Genomic DNA, 17,718 nt, shown 5'->3' on the forward strand with positions numbered 1-17,718 from the left:
CACACTTGAACGAGTGCCTAGAATTAAGGACTTGGTGACCATCTCAAGCCTGCTTTCTCCTTGGATTAATTTTATGGCGTACAGGGCTGGAACACTAGAAACTTGTGATGCATTCTTCTTTCCTTGAAAATGTGCCCCCGCAATCTGAAATTGTTTCCTGTGACTTAAGCTAAAAATATTGCTTTCTGCTAATGAAGCCTACAGTGCTCAGAGGGAACAATTGGGTTTGTAGCGCTTCAGAACTGTGGTTTCATATAATATGCAATTTTGTTCAATGAGGAAATCCCCAAGAAAGCCACAGAGAAAAGGCTAGCTCCTCTCAGAGGAGCTAACCCATAAAATACGAGGGGGTCATTTCTGGTAACACATATGCCAGTATCACAGTGGACTTTCAGTGGCTTGGTTCTGAAAGAAGTATTCTTAGAAATAATAATATATAGAATTGTAGAATTGTAGAGTTGGAAGGGACCACGAGAGTCATCTTGTCCAACATCCTGCAATACAGGAATCCTTTACTCACAACCCTGAGATCCAGAGCCTTACGTAACAAAAGATGGAGTTTGGAGTGCTGTGCTCAGTGTCTTAGCCAGCCAGCCTTGCCGTCTTTCAGAATTCTACATTCCATTTTACCCCCACCCACTCACCACAATCTGCCAGTAGTCTGAAACCACTGAGCATGTTTAGAATTCATTGGACTGTTTTTGCATTGTCCCTGCCCCCACAAAACACAGTGGTACCTCGGGTTACAGACGCTTCAGGTTACAGACTCCACTAAGCCAGAAATTGTACCTCGGATTAAGAACTTTGCTTCAGGATGACAACAGAAATCGCACGGCGGCAGTGGGAGGCCCCATTAGCTAAAGTGGTACCTCAGGTTAAGAACGGACCTCCAAAACGAATTAAGTTCTTTACCTGAGGTACCACTGTATAGTTTTTGTGATTTTTCAAGAGCCTGCTAGTAATTTCCTCTTGTGTGTGGTCTGTGGTGCCGTTTGGACTACATAAGAGTCCATACTCACCTCTGAACTTTAATAACAGGTGGAATAGCAATATATACTTAAGGTCCGATCTGTGCCCTCTCGCTTTGCTCACGGTGAGTCATGCTCAGTGCTCTTGCAAACACCACAAGAACTCTCCCTGCAAGCTACTGATTGCGGGAGGAATTTCAGCAGTGGAGGAACTTGCTCATCCCCATAGCGTTTATGTGGCTCTTTCAAAGCATTCGGAATACTTGTACATTATCTCAGTAATGCTTATGACTCCAAAAAAATAGGTGAACATTACCACCCCTGTCAGAGAGTGAGGCAAGACAAGGGAAAAGCTTCCACCTTCAGCCACTGCAAGACACCACCAAGCATCTTCATCCATTGTGGAGACCAACATGCATTAGAAAAGAAAGTGAGCTTGCAAAACTCATGCAAATATATCAGGTGCCTGTAAGGGTTTTTTGCTTTTTTTAAAGGATTAACCCTGCAGGACAACATTTACCTTTTATAGGTATCCACTTCTATATCTATATCTCTGTCTATATCTATATATATATATATATAAAACACTGTCTACCAGCATATGTCTCATTAGATCAAAATGAGGTCCTTGCCAACAGAATTCTTCAAGGATTTGATCTATAATTAATGTAATATGCAAACTTTGAAAATTATAATACAAATTGAAGCACATATCCATCCTTAGTGCGATTCTTTGTTACACAAAACCATTTCTGTCTGGCTAACCTTTTTGCTACATCATCCATTCATTTGTCCGCCCTCCCCCTTTTTCAAATTCTAAAAATGGCATGCAGGCAGTATGAAATTTATTAGGCTCTTTAACAAGAAACTAATAAATTGCCCATGGCCAGAACTTGCCAGACTTTTATCTCTCCAAGCTAGCTAGTGGATCGGAGGGTGTTGGCTGTTTCCCGGCATCTGCTTAGCTTTGCTATATAAGGCATCCTGCCACTCTTGATAGTTCAAATGTTAAGGGATTTTTCCTCCTCTGAAGACCTGTTCTCCTGACCTTCTCCATGGCAGCTGTAGCCCGTGGCATCTACAGTTTCCATCTACCTCCATGATGACTTCCAGGCACATCAGCCTGCAGTGATGTGTTGCATGCTGCTACCTCGCACTCAGCTGGGCTTAGCAAACACAGAGGTGTACCAAAAGCTGGTGTGTGAGCTTAGCACGTGGATGAATCATGCACACGACCACCTGATGTGTCCGGAAGATAGCAAAGGCTGAAAACTGCAGCTGTCAAGAACTGGGCGGTGGGCCCTGAGGCTTGTGACCACAGCAAGGATGCAGAACTTGTGACCACCAGATGCCATCAGCCCCAGCAAGCCTGGCCAGCGAGCAAGAGAGATAGAAGCTGTAGTCCAACAACATCTGGAGTGCCGCAGGTTCCCCATCCCTTCTCCAGCAGCCTGTGCACTGAATCATAGAATCATAGAATTGTAGAGTTGGAACAATACAGAAATCTCAACTGAAGCATCCATGGCTGATGGGCTTCCAGCCTCTGCTTAAAAACCTCCAGTGAAGAAAAGTCCATCACCTTCCAAGGGAGTCTATTACTTTGCCGAACAGCTCTTACTGTCAGAAACCTTTTCCTGATGTTTAATCGGAATCTCCTTTCTTTCCACTTGAATCCATTGGTTCAAGTCCTACTCTCTGGAGCAGGAGAAAACAAGCTTGCTCCATCCTCCATGTGACAGCCCTGGAGAGGTTTGAAGATGGCTATCGTATCTCCCCTCTGTCTCCTCTTTTCCAGGCTAAACATACCCAGCTCTCTCAACTGCTCCCCATAAGAGTTGTTTTCCAGACCCTTGATCCTCTGCACGTTCCAGCTTGTCAATATCCTCCTTAAATTGTGGTGCCCAGAACTGGACACAGTACTCTAGGTGTGGTCTGACCAAGGCAGAATAGAGTGGGACTATTACTTCCCTTGATCTGGAAATGGTACTTCTGTTGATGCAGTGAGCCATGCCTGTTGCACAAACACTCTTGTTAATTAGGTGAGCTAGTTAAGAGCGGGGCCACTCAACAATGCCACCATCCTCTCAAACACATCGTCCTGCTGTGCCCAGAGGACTGGTGTAGCGCACTGATCACCCTTGATTCTCATGAGCTAAGCACCTCTCCTTCCGACCATGCAGTGGGCATATTTGAGGGCCTCGCTTTTTATTGGGCACTTCAGATACTTCTCTGAGGCACGGATGGTGCATTGGGGTGAGCTTGGGGTGTGCGCGCAAAGGAAGGATGGGAGCTCTGACAGACACCTTGATTGATTGAAGCGGTTACTTAGAGGCTCTCTCTTGTGTATGATGGATATTTCTCTTTCTTAGAAGAGGGGAGAAAGATGACACATGATTCCCCCAGCTCTTTCCTCTAGCGGCACTTGTGCGATTTACATTAAGGCCTATAACCGGGGTTGGAGTAAATGGAGCAGGTTTGCAATTAGTTTTCAAAGTACTTATCTCATTAAAGTAAATGAATTATTGATTTAGTGACACTCATGCTTTTAGTGAGCGGCACAGAGCCATCACTGCTCTGTTCTCCAGCTCGGCGAGCCAACGGCCAGCCCCAGCAAACTTGCTTTGTGTGTGGTTTTTCCCCTTTCCCCCTTTTTTCTTTCCACCCCCTTCCTCCCCACCCTCAATTTCTAATATTTCCTGGTTCTTATTTAGCTTTGTAATTGAAGTGGATCCATGTCAGAAGGGAGCGGTGTGAGGATTGGAAGCCTCCGAGATTAGCTTTAAAGGGAATCATTGGAGAAGCGGCCGAAGGAAGGAAGCCCCATTATCTGAGTAGGGCACTTTGTTCTATTTGGGAGCAAGTCCCAGTTGCCCAGTGTGTCAGAGAGCAGCCTCTGCCAGGGACAACTGCAGCAATTCTGCCTGGCTCTCTCTGCCAGCCTTTTCCTGGAGTGCCTGCAACAGCGACAGTAGTCTGCCCATTTGGGGAGAAGAACCCAAGGGCAGAGGAAAGGTCCGTGCCTGTCGATTCTGCAAGGGCATTTGCTGGGTGGCACGGTACTGGCACAGGCATGGGGTCATGACCCCAGAGAGATGGTTTAGCATGTCATTTTCTTGGCTTTCCCTTCTTGCCTGCACCCATTCCAGGACTTTGCGGGTGAGGAATCCAAGCCTGAGAATTGAAATTTGCATAGAGGAGCCTAGACGAAAGGTTACAGAACTACCAGGGCTAAGCCAAGTGCTTCTAGTTCAGGACGTTGCTGTGGCATCAAGAGGCAGCTTTCTCTTGCCCAGATATTAGATGCTGCATTAATAGCAAGGGAATGCTCCAAATATCTCCATCCATCCTGTGTCCTTTCCACTGCCCCCACAACTCTGGCCACCCTGCCTGTAATGTCTGGAGTGAGGAACAGTGTTTTTACGAAGCCACCATCATTCTGGGGTGCGCTAGAATGTGATGCCAACACATGAAGGAGAAAATCCATTTATTTGGGCCTGGCTGGTTTGACTGCTTTGCCATGCTAGCTCCCCATCTGTACCCTTGAAAGCGAAGTATTGGCAGGTGGTTTTATGTTCATATTAGCCTTGCAAGCTTATTCACTGGGGTTTTTTCTGAAATAACTGGTGTCCAACGTATGTGCACGTTCCTACACAGTGCTGCTGGATCAGACCAAAGGTTCATCTTGCCCAGCATTCTAGCAGCATCTAGCCAGATGCCCCTGGAAAACCCACAAGCAGCCATTGGAGCCAGGTGGCAGAACCTTGCATGAGTTCACTGATGTGAAGAAGAACTTTCCTCTATCTGCCTTTAGTCTGCTGCCAGTAAACTGCAGTGGGTGACTCCAGATTATAATGTTATGAAAGACAAAGATATCCTCTACTTTCCCCTTTTTTTGGAGAGGAGGCCGCTTCTGCTTTCTGTGAAACTGGTGACCTTTCAGAAATGTGTACCTCAAATCTCCAAAACTCAAGGCAGCTTCCTACAGAAAATAAGCAAGAAGAAGTTAATACGCACCATACAATCAACAATAGAAGCAATGCAAGAACGCAGTGCCCCCACCACCCTGCCAGTGTCCGCAAGCCTTTCAGAAGGGAAGGGTTTTGCATCCTCTCTGAACAAATAAACGACGAACCTCAGTAGAGAGGCTGGAAAAAAGGCCTTACATCTTCCCCACAGATTCCACACCTCATGTGGTCTGGACGCAGAGGCCACACAGAGGTTGCCCTGCAGAACACAAAACAGTCTCTGAGGTCTGCTGGTTGCAAGCCAGAAAGGGCTCTAAAGGGTTACAGCCAGCAAATGAATGGGATACCTGTGCAAGAAAAAAAACAATTGCAGTGTATGATGACAATCCCGCTTCCTCGCCCTCCATCGCAAGGTGGCTGCTGGCCAAAGTACCCTACCAGGACAAGCTGGGCTAGTGTACTAATTATTACTACATTTATGACCACATGGTCCCTGGGCAGGATATATATGTGGGAGGGGCATTCTAAAATTCACATAATTCATACCGAAACATTGAACACCATTCCGTGGAAGGAGTTGACCCCTTTCAGTTCAGACTACTTATCGTGTTTTTCGCTCTATAAGATGCACCAGACCACAAGACGCACCTAGTTTTTGGAGGAGGAAAACAAGAAAAAAAAAATATTCTGAATCTCAAAAGCCAGAACAGCAAGAGGGATCGCTGCGCAGTGAAAGCAGCAATCCCTCTTGCTGTTCTGGCTTCTGTGATAGCTGTGCAGCCTGCATTCGCCCCATAAGACACACACACATTTCCCCTTACTTTTTAAGAGGGAAAAGGTGAGTCTTATAGAACAAAAAATACGCCAATTGTGCCTTCAAGGCCTGGAGAAAGAGGTGCCTTTTGACCTGCCAATGGAAAGCAAATAATGTAGGTCCAAGAAGCACCTCAGAGTGGAGGCCATTCCTTCTTCCTCACCACGGAGAAGACCCCTTAATGTGCCCCACCACCCCATCACTAGGGTAAGGTAGTGCAAGTAGGGCCTCTCCTGCTGGCTTTAATCCACTGGATTTTCTCCTCCCTACGTGTCATGCACAACTAGCGTGAAGAGCAATGTTTGCCTATGTTGCCTGTGCAGAGCCCTCACCCCAGCGGTTCTCTGATTAGCTGCTGGAAACATGGCCCCCTTTCCCTGTGCAAAAGCTCTTCTCATTTAATTAAAAGTGTTGACATTGGGACCAGCCAACCCACCCACCTGAGAATGCGCCGATAAATTAAACATTACGCTTTTAATGGCCCATAAAGAAACTCTCCACTGTTGCTTGTGCATGGAGAGGGACAGAAAATAGGGAAGAGGTAGGGGGCAGGTTATATAGCCAGATAATCTGAGCTAATGAATTTAATTAAACAGCAACATTAATTTTGGAGTCGCAAAGGAGGAGGAGACAGGATGTGGGACATAACAGGAGTACTTGAAAAGCCTAATAGAGAGGGAGGGGAATGGGGAAGTGGACATAGTTTACTTGGAGGGTCTTTGGTTCACTCAAAGCTGCTGCCCATGCGGTGATGATGGTACATATTTATATAGAGATATATATGTGCTGTGTTTTTAAAATATTTGTTGTTTTGTGGAATGTTCTAAGTGTCTGAGTGCACAGCTGGAGTGGACAGGCAAAGTAGAAATTACTGAAATAAATAAAGCTCTAATGTTGCCCCCTGCTAGGCACAGTAGCAGCCAGTGTGGAACCATTGAGTTGCTTCAATATACCTGGACAGGATGGGGCGGGGAGGAGTGGCAGGGAGGTCAGGGCTCCATTGGCGCACTGGCGGAACAAATCCAGCCTAGGAAAATGCCTTTGCAGGTAAGGATGGTCCAGTGTATAGGAATTTTTAAATCTGGAGCAGGGGTGGCTAACCTGTTCCCCACTTCTAGATCTAGATCAGCAACCCTTTTCAGCTTGGGGCCGGTCCACCGTCCCTCAGACCATGTGGTGGGCCAGGCTATATTGGGGGGGGGGGAATGAACGAATTCCTATGCCCCACAGATAACCCAGAGATGCATTTTAAATAAAAGCACACATTCTACTCATGTAAAAACACGCTGATTCCCGGACCGTCCGCGGGTCAGATTGGGAAGGCAATTGGGCCGCATCCGGCCCACAGGCCTTAGGATGCCTACCCCTGATCTAGAGGCTTGAATTTGGTACTAAACCCTGCCATGGATTGTCCCCTGTGACCATGGTCAAATCCTCTACATGGGTTTTGCCACTTGGGAAAGTTATAAAGTGTACCTATGTCTTCCTTGGAAATATTTTGATTTAAAAGAGACAAGCAGACTGATAACCTGGTGTTGCTTGGGAATTCAAAGGAACAACAACAACAAAAAGAATCAGTGCAGTTTTGAAATCAGTGGTTAAAATCGGCACCGTTTAGAAAGGTTCATCTGGATTCGAAACGGCACCCAAACATAGACAAAAACCTCCTTGATCTCAGGAACCATCATGCAAACTTTGCAAAATTTTAAGAAGTGCCCAAATGCATAGTTAACAACTTTCCGCAATATATAGCAAACAAGAATGAAATATTAGAAATAACAAAGAATCTGGAAGAGAGAGGGTATACTAAAGGATAAGGAGAAATCACTTTGTAGTAATAATAATAATATTAAAAAAAACTTGTGCTAAATAAGACTGGTCTTCAGGTGCTTCTCTCACCTCCTATCTTGCATGAAGTTTGTTGTGTGTATCCTATCTACAACTTTGCATGCTCAAGAAGCACCAATAACCAGCAGTCTTCTCACCATGATCCTCTTTATCTGGGTGGCCTTTTCCATCTCCAAACTGCCCTTTCTCCCAACCCGAGTAAAAGCACTGGCTAATTTCAAAGGAAAGAATTAGCTAGGAATCACAAGGGAGGGAGTGCTCAGGACCTTGGGTGGAGACCCCGTCAGTAGCTGACACCGTTCATCACTGACTGCTGTCCTGTGGCAGGAGTAAGATATTTAATTTCTTGCTCTGATTATAAGCAGCAATGTGTGTGACACTGAACTGTATTGCATTAGCTGCCTGCAATTGTCCAGCAAATTTCCTTTTTCTTTGTTGATTCCGCTGTCATGGATGTTGCAGATACTGTAGTTGTTGTTGATTTTGGGTTGTTGTTTTCTACTCTCTTAATCCCTGCCTTACTTGATTGTGCAAGAGTGAACTGGAACTCTGTGCTGCACAAAATTCTGCCTGCTCACATGATGATGTAGTACTTAGTCGCACTCTACCCCTCACACGAGCTAACCTGGCTGCTAAGATTTTTGAAGGATGGCTGGCCACTGAGTGTGCAAAGGTACCTGCCTTGGTAGACGTGAGGATTTGATAATAAATTGTTATTGGCACTGCCATCTCACCCCCTTCTATTATTTATTTCCCTAGGGTCTTGTCAATATGTCTGGGTCCCTAAACACTCCACTGCCAGGATTCGCTTATGGGAGTGCAGGGAGATGACTGATCTCAGCACACACACCCATGGGATAGATCTGAGACCTGCATCTCAGCCACAGGGGGCCCAGGGTCTTCATTTAGCAAGTGGGTTTTTTGGGGTTTTTTGCAGAATGAGGGCAGCACAGAGTTTCTTTGTAGTGGCCATGTTACTGCCAGGCTGAGTTGCAGAGGAGAGCTTTCTGGGCGATTTCCAGGGAAGCCACAGTGATGGGGGCGGATATTATCACGGCATTAATGGAAGCGAGCCCCGGCCTAATGAGCTGTGATTCTCCCTGAATTGGGTTCACAGAGGCAGGAATTTCCATAATTGATCTCCATACCGTATGTCACACAGTCAGAGCACCCAGGAATCCTTAAAAGGTGGCGTTGGCTATGAGTGCAAGGAGCGGGCAAGAGTCAGAACTTATCCTCAGCAACAATTTACAAAGAGGACCTTCTCCCAAAGCAACTGTGGTTCTGAGGAAGCAAAACTCCAGAGCTCAGTAGCAGATGCAAAGGATTTGTTGCTCCAGTAAAGCCTGTTCATATGTTTGTGCTTCAGCTGGGAGCACATCTCTTCCAAAAACTAATCCATTCGCTTAATTTGTACTTGTATCTCCCTTTGGTACAGAGGTGTTCACAGAGTTGCACGGATTGCAAGAAGCAGAAAACTAGAGGGCAGGACTGGCCCACCCATGAGGCATATTGAGGCAATTGCCTCAGACAGCAGGAAACACAGGGGCAGCAGATCCCGATGTAGCTCTTCATTCCCCCCTTGTTCCTAATGTAGATCTTCACTCACCCTTTCTTCCCTAGAAGGCAGGGGAACGCCATTTTGTGGTTCACCTCAGGTACCGAAATGTCTTGGGCCGGCCCTGCCTGAGATGCACAGAGCACTTTGTTAGCATTCCTCAGTCAAGATGCTTAACTTCTATGCCTTCCTGTAGATCTGAAGTTCCCTTATTGCCCCCGGCCTTGCATCCCACCCAAATAACTGTAATGACTGATTTCAACTAGAAAATAGCCTTTTGACAAGAATCATCATTTACGTATGGCATGCCTGAGTTGTTGAAGAGAGGGAATTGGGGTCATTGGAAGCAGCAATGCACAGTCATGGCCTCAAGATGGCTTGGGACTGCTTATGGTCGTGAGGATATTAGCACATGGGAAACTTGAGCCTTTAACACAGTGTTTCCCAAACTTGGGATTCCAGCTGTGGTTTTTTTTGTTTTTTTGGGGGGGGGGTTTGTACTACAGTTCCCATCATCCCTGACCACTGGTTCTGCTAGCTAGGGATGATGGGAGTTGTAGTCCAAAAACAGCTGGAGACTGCTTTAACATAAAAGAACAAAACAAAGCATTGCATCTTCTGGGTAAGTAAACGACCTACCACAGCTTAGCTTTGCAGCAGTGTGGTTGTGAAATTAAATGGCTCCTCTGAGCTCATTCAGGAAAAAAATGTAGGATCATGCATTTGTAATAAAGAGGTTTAAACCAGAACACGGCAGGCTTCATTCAGTGCCCTCTGACCAGCAGCTGGCTCCTTGGTTGACTTGTACAAACAGGAGCATGGATCATATTGCCGCTCTGTTTCTGAAGCCTGGGCAGGTTTCCGGAATCTCCTAGGAAGATAATAACGCATGTTCGGAAAGAATGTTGCCAGTCAGCAAGCAAATGGCATCGACCGTGGGTGTGTTAGCCATAACAATAATTGATTTCAATTCTTCCTTCTCTTCCCTTTCTTAGAGAGCCCAAAGTGACTGAGCACCACGGGGGAAGCTTGGCTGATTCCAAAGGTAACACAAGAACTTCCTTTCCTTGACACAGAAGCCTGGGGGTGGGGGGAGAAGGAGAGGCTGTTGAGGGGAGGCCCCCTCTTCACCCAAGTGTGAGTCTAGGGACCACTTTGGTTTGCTCAGGCATAATTCACTTAGGAAAGGCATAAGATGACAAGATCATTGTTCTCTAGCAGATGCACACAGGAGAAAGGTCCACGTAGGTTCATATTTAATCTCAAAAGAGAAGAGCGTTTGGTCAGCTGCCATCTGCTGAATCTGCTAAATCTTATCTACAGTGCTAGTATCCCAGAGCCTGGAAGTGAAGCTAACACTTGGTAATGTTGTGGTGGTAGTAAATTAATGATGATAATTGATCATCGTTGTCTTCGTCGTCATCATTGCTTCCAGATGACTTGTTCATTGAGCATTCATCCTGCTTTGCTTATTTGTAGGGAGATTAGAAAATGTCGGCTGTTTTTTGAGCATTTACTTGAGTTGGTTTGCAGCGAGGTTAAAAGCAAGTGTCATCCCACATTTTCCAGTACACTTTCCCATCACTTTCCTTACCACAAAAAGTCAGATTTTTTTGGGATGTGAGTTCGTTGCACGAGAGTTCCTACTTAACTATAAATGTGCAAACTGAATATGCTGGTGTGTGGTTGAGTCCCACCCAAATTAGTGACAGTCTGGAAACACCTATTAATAATAATTGATGTAAGGTAGACCTGTGTTATTAGGCATACTTGAATCACAAATGAGGACTGAGGAATGGCTATCTGAAGTCACCTAAGTGAGTTCATGACTGAGGTGAGGTTTGACTCATGGGCTTCCTGGCTCATAGCTTACAAATGTACATAGCTACAATGCCAGATCAGTCTTTGGAAAATGAGGAGGGATTAAACTCACTCAATATTTTGGCTGGTACTTTAAGATAAATGACGAATGAGTTGTGCTAGCACCATGGGGCTTTCCCCTCTCTTCTCCTCACTCCCACATGCCTCCCACATTCCCCAAAACAACTTGGTGGGGGTCAGGAGACACACACACACACACACACCCCCGAGGAAGGAGAGGGGAGATGGTTCCATCTGACAAGCAGAAATTCTTGTGCTGACAGAACCATCTCCTAAGCTCCAATTTGAATTCCACAGTACATGTTTTGAAATGTTTTGTGAAATGGATTTGTATTCTTAAATGTTGTAGCCGCTTTGTGGTGGATTTCTTCAAAAAGCAATGTATAAATCTCACAAACAAACAGATAACGGCTCAGGATCATAGGCTGCCCACCACTTCATTACAGTGATAGGCATCCCCAAGATCAACCAGAGTGGTAGAGATGAGCTGTGTGGCTTTACTTTTGCTTTGTTTTAAAGTGGATAGTTGAGAATTAGGATGATGGTGATGATTATTATATTACTTCTGTATAATTATTTCACTAATTCTACAACCACCCAATAGGGTAGGCTAGGATTGTTCTTATTACTACTACTATATAAGCTCTTGGGAGAGGTTGAGAATAACAGCCTGTCCAAGGTCACCTAATGTATTCATGGCAGAGGCAAGATTTCTACTAGAGCAAGCATTGCCAGCTTGGTGCCCTCTTGGCACTCTCAGCTCCCATCAGCCCCAGCCAATGTTCCGGAATGACGAGTACAGTGGTTCAAAATCTGAATGGCACCACTACTCCCCAGTTCCCAATCCATACTCTGATGCCGCACAGTTACACAAGGCAGCTGTGTAAGTCCTTCTCCTTCTCCCAGTCATGTAAAACGTCAGACGCAGTATTCTTGCACTCTGAATTTCCTCACCCAAGCTCTAAGGCATTGGCAAATGTTTACAAGGCGCGCACTTACCACGGAGCCTGCAGCACACCCTAGCCTTGTTCTCCTAGAGGTGCCAGAACTGAGTTCTAGTGGGTTCCAGTTGCAAAAAAGCCCTGGCCCTCAGCATCTCCACAACTGTACCAGAGCTCCTTCTTACAGTCACATAACCACCCCAACATGAACAGCAGAGCCCTGTGGGAGGTTAACTCTGGGGCAATGTACCCTGGAGAAGCTGAGGAGTTTGCTTGAGGTCTGTAGCAAAACTCGATTCATTTGCTAGTTTAGTGTGAGCTTCTCGCCTGATCTTTTGATTGGCACCATTCAGGGTCGTTAACCAAGATGACAGTCCAGCCTGGTGCCAAACAGGTGTGTGTGATTTCCTAGTGTGTTAATTGCAGATGGATTGTGTGTGTTCATGTTGGACAAAGTCATTTATCACCGTGCCACGTTCTTGCTGGAGTTATTCATGCCCCAAAAAGTACACAGCCTGAGAAGCCTGTGCCCAAGGATGGGGAACAGGGGCAAGAGGCACACACCTGCCACAGAGTCTCAGGCTTTGGTGTCACTGGGACAGTCATCACTGAGCAGTCAAGGTCTTGGCTTGTAAGCACCCAGCTGTCAGTAACTGCCCTGCCTTCCATGCAGAACACCAGCATCCTTCTGACATTGTAGCTGATGGAGGGGTTAATGTCAGCCCCTGATCCGTAATTTAGGAAGGGCAAGAATAGCTATTCACTGTGCTGAACTCTGGAGAATTGCACACTGGGGTATAATCCAATAATGTAAAACAGCAGCTGTGCCATAGACCAATCAAATCATTGTATGAATTAACGGAGAAGCAAATCAAAGGCTACGCAGCAGAGCACTTGGCTTGATGATTGTATTCCCGAAAGGACCAGGCCCTCTCCCCCTTGGAGAGATTTGAAGGGGGAAGTGGGGTTTAACAGGTGCAAGTCCCCCATTGCCATCATGCTATGTTGGGGGGGGGGGCAGAGCTGTGCCAATGGGATATGTGAAATCTTAAAGGGATAGAAGCCCCTGCCCTTTTTTAGAGTCTCACCCTCCTCTCTGAAGTGCACAGTTCAAGTCCTCTTCACATGTGCATATAAGAGGCGGGGGGGGGGGCCTTCACTCCTCCTGGGCTTGGCAGGAGCAGCAGAAATTCAGCACAGTTGAGCGGGACATTGTGTATGCTATTGAGAAAATCAGGTGGGGCTTCATTCACTTAAGGCATTTTGTACCATTTCTGGGGCGTGTATACTGCCCTGTTTAATTTTCCCCTCCTTTGTGGACAGAGGAATAATGTGGCCTGATGTCCAAATACATTAGCTTGGCGTTCTAGGGGCAATGGAATCACCCAAGGCCCCAGTGTTCAGCTTGCTCACCATCAGGGCAGATGGAGCTAAATGTTGCACAGATGAAGTTGATGCTGCTCCATTTCTGTGTCTCCTTTCTTCCTGTTAGCATCTCATATAGCAGGCATAGGCAAACTCAGCCCTCCAGATGTTTTTGGCCTACAACTCCCATGATCCCTACCTAACAGGACCAGTGGTCAGGGATGATGGGAATTGTAGTCCCAAAACATCTGGAGGGCTGAGCTTGCCTATGCCTGTCATATAGCATAATGCATGTTACAGTGTCCTTATGCAATGCATGTTGTGGTCACTAGCAGCCAGCAATGAGAAGGCGGGTAAACTCATGGTGCGGTGTCACAATGAAGGGCGGAAAGGGAGGTGGTGCGTTTTGTAGCATCTAGTCCTGCTCTTGGGCCATCAGGAGAAGCTGGAAACTGGGCTTCCCTGTCTCTTCATTGCTCTTCGGTCCAGAGACACCCTGTGTCTTGAGAAAAAGAGAAGAAAAGAAGTTAAATGGGCCATCACATGAGAGTTCTCCTTTAAAAGTCACTGGGAGTTCTCCCCAGAATAAGGGCTGCCAAAGAATGGACACTGGGCTCCGGCAGACAGTGGGCGCTTTGCCAAGGAATGAAGGTTACTAAGGCAGGCCAAGGGTGCAGCCTCCATTTTCTGGTTTGGAGGAGTGTCTTGGGCATGAGGTTGCTAACAGTAGAGGGCACCGCGGCACACAAGAGGCCATCGGGGTGCTGGTGTACAGCTCCCACTAACCTTTCTTGGGTCCTTCTGGCATGCAACTGCCCCATGAGTCTGAAGCCCTTGCATAGTCTAAGAGCTTAGCGTGGATTGAACAATATGGGCAAAGCACAGGAGAGTTAGCTAGTACTCTGCAGCCTTTGATGCCCAGGTAACCCCATTTCCCGCCTCATAGCCATAATCAGAAACCCCATCCTAGTAGAGAGATGTGCTCTCCCCATCAGCGATAAAACGAACACCCTGTTTGGGTGGGAAGCCTCGCAAAACCTCCCTGCAGCTGTGAGCATGGCACCAACAAAATTAGCAAGAAGATACAAGATCAGGTCCTTTCGGAAATCAGCTTAGCTAGCAAGCTTTTTGGGACACAGACTTCCCCGCACAGTTGACACAACGAGTGTCTGATTTTAGTTAGGCCTCGAGGCCTTTATTTTCTGTAACCTTGGAGTTGGGAGAACTGAATCTCTTGTCAGCCTGGAGGCTCGCTGCCCTTTAAAGCAGGGGCTGTCTGTGTCACCAGCTGCCCTTGTCCTCCTTAATCACGGCAAGACCTGCTTATGGTAACAAACCAAGGGCCAGAGAGCAGCAAGAATGCCTGGAGGCTCGGCACCAGCAGGGAGGAAGCTGGCACCTCACAGGTTAATTACATGAGCGGCCAGTTTCCTTATTGACAGGGTAGCTTGGAAAATGCTGAGGCAGGACATACACTGCAGAGTGTCAGAGCGGCGGGAGCCTCCGCTCCCAGCTGCGCCTCTCTCTCTCTCTCTCTCTCTCTCTCACACACACACACACACACACACACACAAACACGCACATACATAACACGCATCCCCACGGCACAGAGCCTCCACCCCCACCCATCCCATCCACGGCAACCTGTCAAGTGAGCCCGCTTGTCCGTGAGCTGAGGCGCCTCTTCTCTCACTGGAGCCACACATCCGGCCAGCAAACCCTGTGCTGCCAGCCAGCCAGCCAGCCAGCCAGCCCGCCCGCCCTGCTCCAGGAGCTCTGTGGGAAGAACAGGTCTGGCTTGCTTCCCTCCCTTTTCCCTCCAAGGGGCTGGTGTTTTCGTGGTTAACCCCACAGAAAACCCAACCTCCTGCTGTCAGGGTCTTGCTCCCTTGTCTCAGCTGCCCGCCCTCCTGGAAGCCACCAAACCCCCAACCCCCACCTGCAATTCCTTCACCAAGTTGGCACGTCATTTGCCCATGGCAGTCTCCGAGGAGGCACGCGGTGGCCTGCATCTGGTGTCAACGGGACCGCGCCTGTGAAAGGAGGGAACCCCGGTCAGCATCCCAGGACGGAGAGAGCCAGGGGTCCGGGGAGACACCCAGCGGCCTGGGCCGGACCACCTCTCTGTGGCTCTGTGGACATCCCGGCTGCCAGCATGATGATGTATTTCTGGGTAGGTCCCTGCTTTGGGCGAGTCCCGGTTACCTCGTTTACATGTTGTTGCTAGTTTCCAGAGTTTTGTTGGCTGTTTGGAGGTGGGTGTTGGCAAGCAAGGGGTTTTGCTACTTCCTCATTGGCTGGTGGGAGCGGGCCTTTGCATTTATTTTCCTGTTCCACCCCCCTCCCCAATTCTAGGATTTTGCTATGCGCTCTGGATGGACTCTTGGTTAATCTGTCCAGAGGATATTCTTCGAAGTGTTGTTGTTAGCAAGGTGAATTCTCTGGGTTTTGTGCTTAAAAGGCCACTAAGGGGCCAGGGCCTAACTGAAGGTGTGTGGGCTCTGCAGGCTTCTCTGGCACCTTGTCTCTCCACCCTGTTCTTCTCTGGAATCACAGCCGATGGCAGCTGAAGCAGTAGATCTCTGTCGGCCGGGCAAGAGCCAACTCTATTTGTACATATTACTTGGAAAAGTGGAATATGCTGGAATTACAGGTGAACCATCGCCTGCTGTCCTGGGAGTGTGTCTTGTGAGTGGAGGTTAGGACAACTTACAGGATCTTTCAGCAGCCCTGCCACTTATTTCCCTGTACCTTTCGTTATCAGTGTGCCTGAATTCCCGACAGATTAGTCCGCACGGAATGAAATCTGAGGCCCCCTAATTCATTGTGTGTTCTGTTCCAAGCAGAACTCCATGTCTTCTCCGGCTTTCTCTTCTGCACCATTGCCCTCATGCAAAACTGGAATACGTGCAGTGCAAGGGGGGCAGTCTGCTACTGAAAAAAAGGTACCGAGCAGCTGGATTATATGTGGAAAGGGCCTCTCTGAGCACTAGTCCTTTAAGCCGTCAGCATCCTCCTTTTAAATCTACAGGATACTACTGAACGCTCAGCCAGGTGAAAAAGGAAACAATTATGAAACCCAAGAATACACTTCAGCCTTGACTGCATGTTATCGGGGTGAATGAGGGCCTGGCTGGGAATGGAGTGTAGATTGAAGATGAATGGACCTTAGTTCCCCAGTGGCATGTGTTAACTTGTCTTAACATTTCCTGAGAAAGCCAACGCCTTATTCCAAGAGCTTTGTTGGAGGTGTTTCTCTATCTATGCTTGGCAGTTCCAAATTCTTATGAGAGTACTGTGTGGAAGGAAGCTGCTGTACTTTCCTCTTCCCCCAACTTATTGCCCAGGCAAACTAGAGTGTTTGATTTTATGTTTCTCAGCTCAGTAGCAGGGTGCTTCCAGATGAGCTGTTCATTGATCGTTGATCCTGATTTGTTTGAGGGACAACTATCAAAAGTGTCACCCCACACTTTCTTGTGCATTTCCCCATCACTTTCCTTATTGCTAAAAGTCCGATCTTTTGAGGAAGTGGGCTTTGCTCAAGACTCCCCAAACCGCTGTAATTGCAGGGCAAAACAGTAACCATCTGGAAGAACCTGCAGTCAAGGCAGTAGGGTTAGATCTTGAACAAGAATCAAGAACTATTTGTAAGACTTTGTTTCACTTGCCTCCCAGTATTTTTTCGTCGTAATGCTAATCAATGGAAAAAAATCTAAATTTGCATATAGATTTAGATGAATTAGCATATGCAGATGATTAGTATTTAAAGGAGGGGCGTTTTTTGCTATGGCAGGCGGTAACTGGCAGAGACCAACAAGAAATGGATTTTGAGGTTGCTCGATAAAAATATCAACCAGTATGTGTGGCTGATACCGAAAAGGTAGATTCCATTCTGGGGGTCCCTAGAAAATGAATTGAAAACAAAACTGCCAATATGATAAAGCATTTATCCAAATATGTAGTGCAACTGCACTTGAAATGCTGTTTGGTCGTCACACCTCAAATAAGACTTAATGTAGGACTGGAAAAGGTGCAGAAGAGGGCAACCAAAATGATTGCTAGAGCAACTCCCCTCAAGAGGAAAGTTTACAACATTAAGATATTTTAATTTAGAAAGAAAGGCAAGCAAAGCGGGACATAATAGAAGATTTTACATGGTGCAGAGAAAGTGGAAACAGAGAAGCTTCTCTTGCTCTCAAAATACTAGAACTCAGGGACATGCAGTGAAGCTGAAAATCGGAAAATCACAGAACTCATAGTTATGCTATGAGATTCAATCTCACAGGAGTCAGTGATAGCCACCTACTTAGATGACTTTGAAAGAGCGTTAGATGAATTCATGAAGGATAAGGCTACCAATAGCTACTAAGCATGACGG

General features: G+C 46.9%; 2 protein-coding genes and 1 long non-coding RNA gene across 4 annotated transcripts in view; 2 read left to right on the forward strand and 1 right to left on the reverse strand.

Moving 5' to 3' along the window:
* The window catches only part of LOC309335166, a 722,355-nt gene that overhangs the window by 597,524 nt on the left and 107,113 nt on the right, over positions 1-17,718 (reverse strand). The window lies entirely within an intron of this gene.
* The window catches only part of RBFOX3 (RNA binding fox-1 homolog 3), a 351,363-nt gene that overhangs the window by 246,971 nt on the left and 86,674 nt on the right, over positions 1-17,718 (forward strand). Inside the window, exon 3 of one of the 2 annotated variants that reach the window (XM_081849833.1) lies at positions 10,149-10,198. The exons of the other annotated variant lie outside the window; for it this stretch is intronic. The gene's annotated coding sequence lies outside the window, so the exon portion shown is untranslated. The remainder of the gene's footprint in view (positions 1-10,148; positions 10,199-17,718) is intronic. 2 annotated transcript variants of the gene reach the window in all.
* CANT1 (calcium activated nucleotidase 1) overlaps positions 7,842-17,718 on the forward strand; it is a 158,704-nt gene continuing 148,827 nt past the window's right edge. The window contains exon 1 of the mRNA XM_081849820.1: positions 7,842-7,852. The gene's annotated coding sequence lies outside the window, so the exon portion shown is untranslated. The remainder of the gene's footprint in view (positions 7,853-17,718) is intronic.

Source organism: Podarcis erhardii (assembly GCF_964252035.2).
Source record: "Podarcis erhardii genome assembly, chromosome: 2".
In the NCBI taxonomy this organism is placed as follows: domain Eukaryota; kingdom Metazoa; phylum Chordata; class Lepidosauria; order Squamata; family Lacertidae; genus Podarcis; species Podarcis erhardii.